The sequence below is a fragment of the Prorops nasuta genome, unplaced genomic scaffold (genome assembly GCF_024137725.1).
Source record: "Prorops nasuta isolate Cenicafe-Biocafe unplaced genomic scaffold, Cenicafe_Pnas_1.2 PNAS00008, whole genome shotgun sequence".
NCBI lineage: Eukaryota > Metazoa > Arthropoda > Insecta > Hymenoptera > Bethylidae > Prorops > Prorops nasuta.
The window spans coordinates 3,863,338-3,869,337 of record NW_027116805.1 but is presented as its reverse complement, the minus strand read 5'-3'; the positions used below and the strand labels follow the sequence as shown (position 1 = coordinate 3,869,337).

Genomic DNA, 6,000 nt, shown 5'->3' with positions numbered 1-6,000 from the left:
GGTCCAGCCATCCACATCCAAACTTATTCGGATGCACAGGCAAGAATCTACTCATCGACTGGCAGCTGCTGAAGAGCTTTCATCCGAAAGCTCGCGAAAAGTCTTCGTATTCTGCACTGGTTGACCCTAAAAAGCTCATTAACCGAGAACCATCCGAGAGAAACGATAACCGATTAAAAAACTTTCGATAGAAAGGTTTTTTGTACAGAAGTATAGAAAAAGTGGGAATTTGTTCGTGTCTATGTGTGTGTGTGTGTGTGTGTGTAATAGTTACGAAAATTCGTGACTGGACGGAAAAAGGGGAAAAAGTCATGAAGGTGCAGAAATGAAGAATAACAAAAGCATAGCATTGCGGTGTAGCGAGATAAAGGCAAGATTTTGATGAAAGGTCTGTCGAGGGTTGAGAAAGGAGGTGGGTAGGAAAAGGTCACATTGGGAAAGCTTGCGAAAATGCGGTGGAAAGCTTGTGTTTCATCCTCCAGTGTGGTCCAGTGTGAATGAGGCTCCTCCAGGCTCATCCACCCCAATTCGGAAGTTGAAAACTTGTGAAAGCCTTCGCAACTCGCTACCCCTAAAAAGCTCATTAACCGAGATTCGGCCGAATGAAATTGTAACCGATACACAAACTTCCGATGACAGGTTTTGTTTACAGAGAAGCGGAAAGAGTTAATCTTCTGTACGGACGCTGCTCGCTGGTGGTGTCTGTATAAGTAGTGAAAGACCCGAGTGGACGGACAGGGTGAAAACGGCTGGAAGAAAGATGAGGAATAATAAAAGAATCGTGTTACGTGGATATATAAGATACCCAGGCAAGATTTTGATACAAGCTCTAGCGGGGGGGGGGGGGGGACTTGAAGGGTTGAAGGGGTGGTTGGGCGGGAAGAGGCCACATTGGAAAAGCTTGCAAGAATGCAGTAGAAAGCTTGTGTTTCAGTATCCAGTGTGGTCCAGCGTGAATGAGGCTCCTCCAGGCTAACCCACCCCAATTCGGGGGATGAAAGCTCGCTCGTGCGCAGTGCGCGAAACCTCGGAACGTCTCGGGGGTGAACGGTGGGGGTAGCTCGGATGCTGCCTGTACCCAACACAGTACCGTGGCGGATTCTGCAACGAAAGCATCGCCGTGAACCGGGCAAACGTGTCAACGTAGCACCCGCGTACATCGCAAGTGGAAAATTCACGCTCGAGACGCGCCAAGTGGGGAAAATCGTGGAAACGTGAGAGGTGTCAGGGGGTGAAATCTAGCCCTGGTAGCGATAGACGCTAAGGGTTGTTTCGAGGGTGCATTAGTGCTTTTTCCTGGAACTGTCCCGGAGCTGGCACGCTTGAAACGGTGAGTCCACCACACGAGGACCGCCAGGACACGCGTGAATGTGAATATCCTTTTTGTCTATTTGCCCCCCACCCCAAACTCCTCTTTCCGTCCATTTCTCTCCGTATCCACCTTTCTGTATATTATGTATCGTATCCGCCCCTTTTTCCACCCCTCACCCTTCCCAGACATCTCAATTATAGTGAATGTTTGTGTCTGTGTGTAGGTTTTGTGTGCGTGCTTGTGTGTGTGTGTGTGTGTGGGTGTATGTGATCACTTGGAATCCCGGCACCTGCAACTGTATTTTTACTGGTCCTTTTTCAGGACGCCCAGGATCAAACGAATCCTGTCAGGATTCTATGTACTTCAAAACCGGAATTTTACGATTTTTCATTTGCCGTCAATCTCGCGAAACGTTAATATTGTAGGATAAATATGACAAGGAAAATCTTTCGGAGGGCGTCTTTGATTTGCGAAGAGATTCGATCGTTTGTTCATTAAGCAGAGTCTTACTTATATTGGCGAGTGGTAAAAACTTGGCAAATTCCTCTTTAAATTAATTTATGGCATCCAGCTTTGTCACGTTATTACTCTCGCTCCCTTAATTTCAGCGACGTGAGAAAGAGAGCCAACGTAATAAATTTACCAGCGCTGTTGCCCGGACCAGCGTCCGCAGCACTCTTCCTGATTACTTCTCTGTTTAAACATTCGATGTAGATGTATACTATAGTATATGAAACGTAATTAAGTATGTTTTTCAAGAACGTAAAGGAAGTAAATCTTTCCTGACCACGAGCAGTAATTATCTTTCAAGGCAATTTTTCAGTGAATTGATTAGCACAAAAATCCATTCTAATGCAATTTTGATGAAAATTCTTTTTCACACAAGATATAAAGCAAAAGTTAAATCCTCGAGTTGCCAATTTCGTGGGAAAGATGAGGTGCCGAGCGAAAGTCTCGTTAAGGGGAAAAAGTCCCCCTGATTAGTCGAGCCAGCTACATAGGTTTGACGTTCGCATTTCTAGGAACTTTTGTAAATGCATTTTCGCGAGAGGGAACGCTACAAAAATTTCCATATCGATAAATTGAAGATTGTGGGAGTGGAAAAATGGATTTTTTGTAGAAAAGGAACGGAGGGCGACGCTTTTAATCCTGGAGAAGTGAAAGAATCGCTGTAAGGGGAAAAAGTCCGTGATTAGTTCGGCCAGTTAAATCGGTTCGACGGGAGTTCTCGCAGTGTGGGGCGGCGTGGCACAAGTTTGAAAGCGCTTTCTCACGTTGAGGATAGACAGGACGCGTTCCCGGGAATCTCACCCTGGCAGAATTGCAACTCGGAGAATTTCTCACCGCGAATCTCTCATCGCGTCAGCAATTCCAGAACTATGTTTAATAACGGAATGGCGGTAAGACGCGATGTACCAACGTCCTTCGTAAATAATTTGCCAGCCACCCCCCGAACCCACTACAACCCATCCCTCGACCAAACCTCGAACCATTTTCCAGCTTGTTGCCACCCCCAGTCTCCTTTCCTACGTTGTTCTAACCCCCCTAGTCTTCTGTAAACTTGGCCAACCCTCTGCAACCCCCTTCACGAACTTCCATCAACATTTCTGACTCCCCGCTGGCTTTGTGGCGAAAAATTAATCAACTAATTAAATCCCACCCTATCCAGTAGCATATTATTTTATTCATCTGTCGCTTCATCCGAAAACCTAACTTACCCCCTAAATTTTTCATTCCTCCACACGCTAGACGCGTAAACTTATCTCGTCGAGAAACCTTCGATTCCTTTCGCCAGTTTAATAGAGTTCGGGGCATCGAATTTATTTACCGAACGTACCTCGGTGGTTTCATCCGGTGAAATGCATTTGTTTATTCCATTCGTCGAGCTATCAACAATTCCGGGGAAACGCTTTCCCGTCGCATCTCCGCGAAATGGAAAATACAAACATCTCGGGTAGCGCTACACATATTGTTCCGCGAAATTTTCTATCGCGAGGAATGCAACGAGCAAAGCGACCGAGAATTTTAAAATAAAGTGCATATTTCTTGAGTGAAAAGGGTAAAAAGGGACGCGGTTTTTTTATACGTCCTGCCACAGGGTAGCCACGGGTACGGAAGGAATGATTTAAATAAGCTACTAGCGAGTGGAGAATACAAAAGTATCATTTTTCATTTCAAAGATATTCGCTCTCGTACGCTGAACGATTCACTGAAATTTATGCACTCAACCGGTTTAAATATTAATGTTCCACGGCTACTTGTACTTTGTAGATCTCGATGAGTTACACAGGATGGAAATTATTGCTACTCCCGACTAGACGAAATGCAAATAACTATTAACCCGGGAATTCATCTAGATCAATTTTTAGTTCTGTGTTTGAGAAAGGATCCTTTGTCAATTTAAATCAGATTTAATTTTCCAGTACACTTTAAAGAATTTTACTTTAATTCATCTCAATGCTCAGTAACAACCATTTTATTGCATCGTAGCTCGTTATTATATTATAATCCAGTAATTTAAATATGGATTTCATTTGTAAAAGCTTTTCCCTGCAATTTATTTCATTACGTCTCATCAAATATTTAATTCAGTTATATCAAAATTTTTGCATCGAGCATTGTTACTGGTCAATAATTAAAATTAATAAAACAGGAGCACATTGAATTTTCTCGATAAGCGTAAAGTATAAGTGTAAAATTGTAAAATTACTTTCAACGTGGAATTGGCTTAAAAAGGAACTTTGTGTTTTTATGTATGTGTTAGTGGTACGTAGGATGAAGCAGGAGCGAAGTATAATAAAAAGATATTTTAGCGCGACCCAATCAAAGTTCCGCTTCAAACAAGATGCCGTCCATATTCCGGTAGCTTCGTCGGAATTAATTTACTGCAAATAAAATTTGCCCCTTGCTGCTGTGTTATTACTCTCGCTTCAGCAATTTCCGCGCGACGGGGACTCGTAACGATTCTAATTCTACAAACAGCCATCAAAGACATTCTCGAATTCCGCGTATGACTTGAATTTCAAGAGAGTCCTTAGTTAGATTCGCGAAAAATATCTCGAGACGCGTTCAATCCACTTCAACTTCCACCCCTTCCCTCCAACTTCTCTTATATCGAACCTTCATTTTAATTGAACTGCGATGACCGACTCGGCTGAAAAGTGTAACGACTGCACTGGAAAAAGTTGCTCGAGGAGAGTCAATAAATTTTTCCTAAATTCGAAGACTGCAAACACTCGGTCATATTAATCGCTCCAATTAATCAAGGAGGAGTGTAATAATTAATAGCAAATATTTTTGTTAGATCCTGCAGAATAATTGATGGTGTTTGTCGTGAAGGGTTCAAGGGTTTCGTGGTCGTGGACGGTGGAAAGGTATGACACGTGACAAGTGGAATAAAGGAAAAAGGCGGATTCTTGTAATGGGGTGGGAGGGTTAATAGGGGAGAGACGGAGGGAATGGGGAGAGAAAACGGATGGTTCACGCACGATCTGGTCTCGGGATTCGCGACATATGTGCACGACATCTTACCACTCCACAATCAACCCCAAACTGGGTGGTAAGCGACGAAGGACCGAGTCGAATTGATATTCCACGCGTTCAACCGCCCCCCTACCACCCCCTATCAGACAAGCTTTGCCGGACCCCCAGAGCTCTCTTTAATAGCTACTCTAACCATTCTTTAACTGCCATACCCCAATGCTCTCTAAAATTTACCCCGAAAAAACCACAAAACTTTTTCCACGCTCTTAAAACCTCATACCTTCTCGTCCAAATTCCTAAATTAGTTTTTTTCAGATTTTTCGATCAATCCCCGAATTGTTTCCATAACTTTCCATTGGAATTTGCTTTGATGCAATTCTTCCCTTCTTTACAAAAGCATAATGGTGTAATATTTTTAATTAAATTATGAAATAACCGTGGGGCAAGGGGGAGAGGGGAGGGGGGAGGGGGAGGGGAGTGAATCGAATTGATATTCCACACGTTTTTCAACCCCTCAGCCAGATGGAGCTTTGACTCTCTTTAATGGCTACTGAAACCAACCCCCTGCTCCTTAATACCAATGCCAACGTACAATAGTATCTATGGACTTAGCAGAAAAGGGTCCCGAAGATTGATTCCTCCAGCCAAACTTCATCTAAGCACGAAATAATTAAATGATAGCTCGAAAAACATCCGCACCCCTCAAAACATTCACCCCAGTGACGAAACACGTGCTGATCGATGAAAAACAACGTGATTTTCCTAATCCCATTTACCACGTAATAAAATTTTCTCGAATGCCAGCTGTTTTTTTTTCTGGATGAAATAAAGTCAATAGCCTTTTTCTTTCGTTATAAAGTACTTTTTCATCATCATTATTATTATTTTTTTAAACTTCTTATTTTAGAGTACTTTCAAAATAAAGCGTAAATTGGATACTTTCTTTATAATCTTTCAACGTGGTATCAGTTTTGCAATAGCCTTTACGTAGTCATGGAGTAAATAACAATCCTTTTTTTATCCCACAGAGAGGACGAGGCATCTCTTGCGAAACTAATGGTATTAAAGTCCCTTTTCCGTCCCTCACTCACACGTCAGACGTCCTCTCGACGACTTTCTGGAATTTTTATAGGGACTCGCCTCGAAAATTTCCTCCATCTTCTTCACCTACGTGTCATCCCTTTTCAGTGCCTCTTCTCGTACAC

General features: G+C 42.9%; 1 protein-coding gene across 2 annotated transcripts in view; it reads left to right on the top strand.

The window, feature by feature from the left end:
- The first annotated feature begins 1,102 nt into the window (after nucleotides 1–1,102).
- Nucleotides 1,103–6,000, top strand: part of LOC136775636 (discoidin domain-containing receptor 2-like) — a 67,315-nt gene continuing 62,417 nt past the window's right edge. Inside the window, exon 1 of one of the 2 annotated variants that reach the window (XM_066730606.1) lies at nucleotides 1,103–1,330. The gene's annotated coding sequence lies outside the window, so the exon portion shown is untranslated. Of the gene's footprint in view, nucleotides 1,371–6,000 lie in introns of both variants that reach the window. The other variant, XM_066730607.1, reaches the window with a different exon arrangement.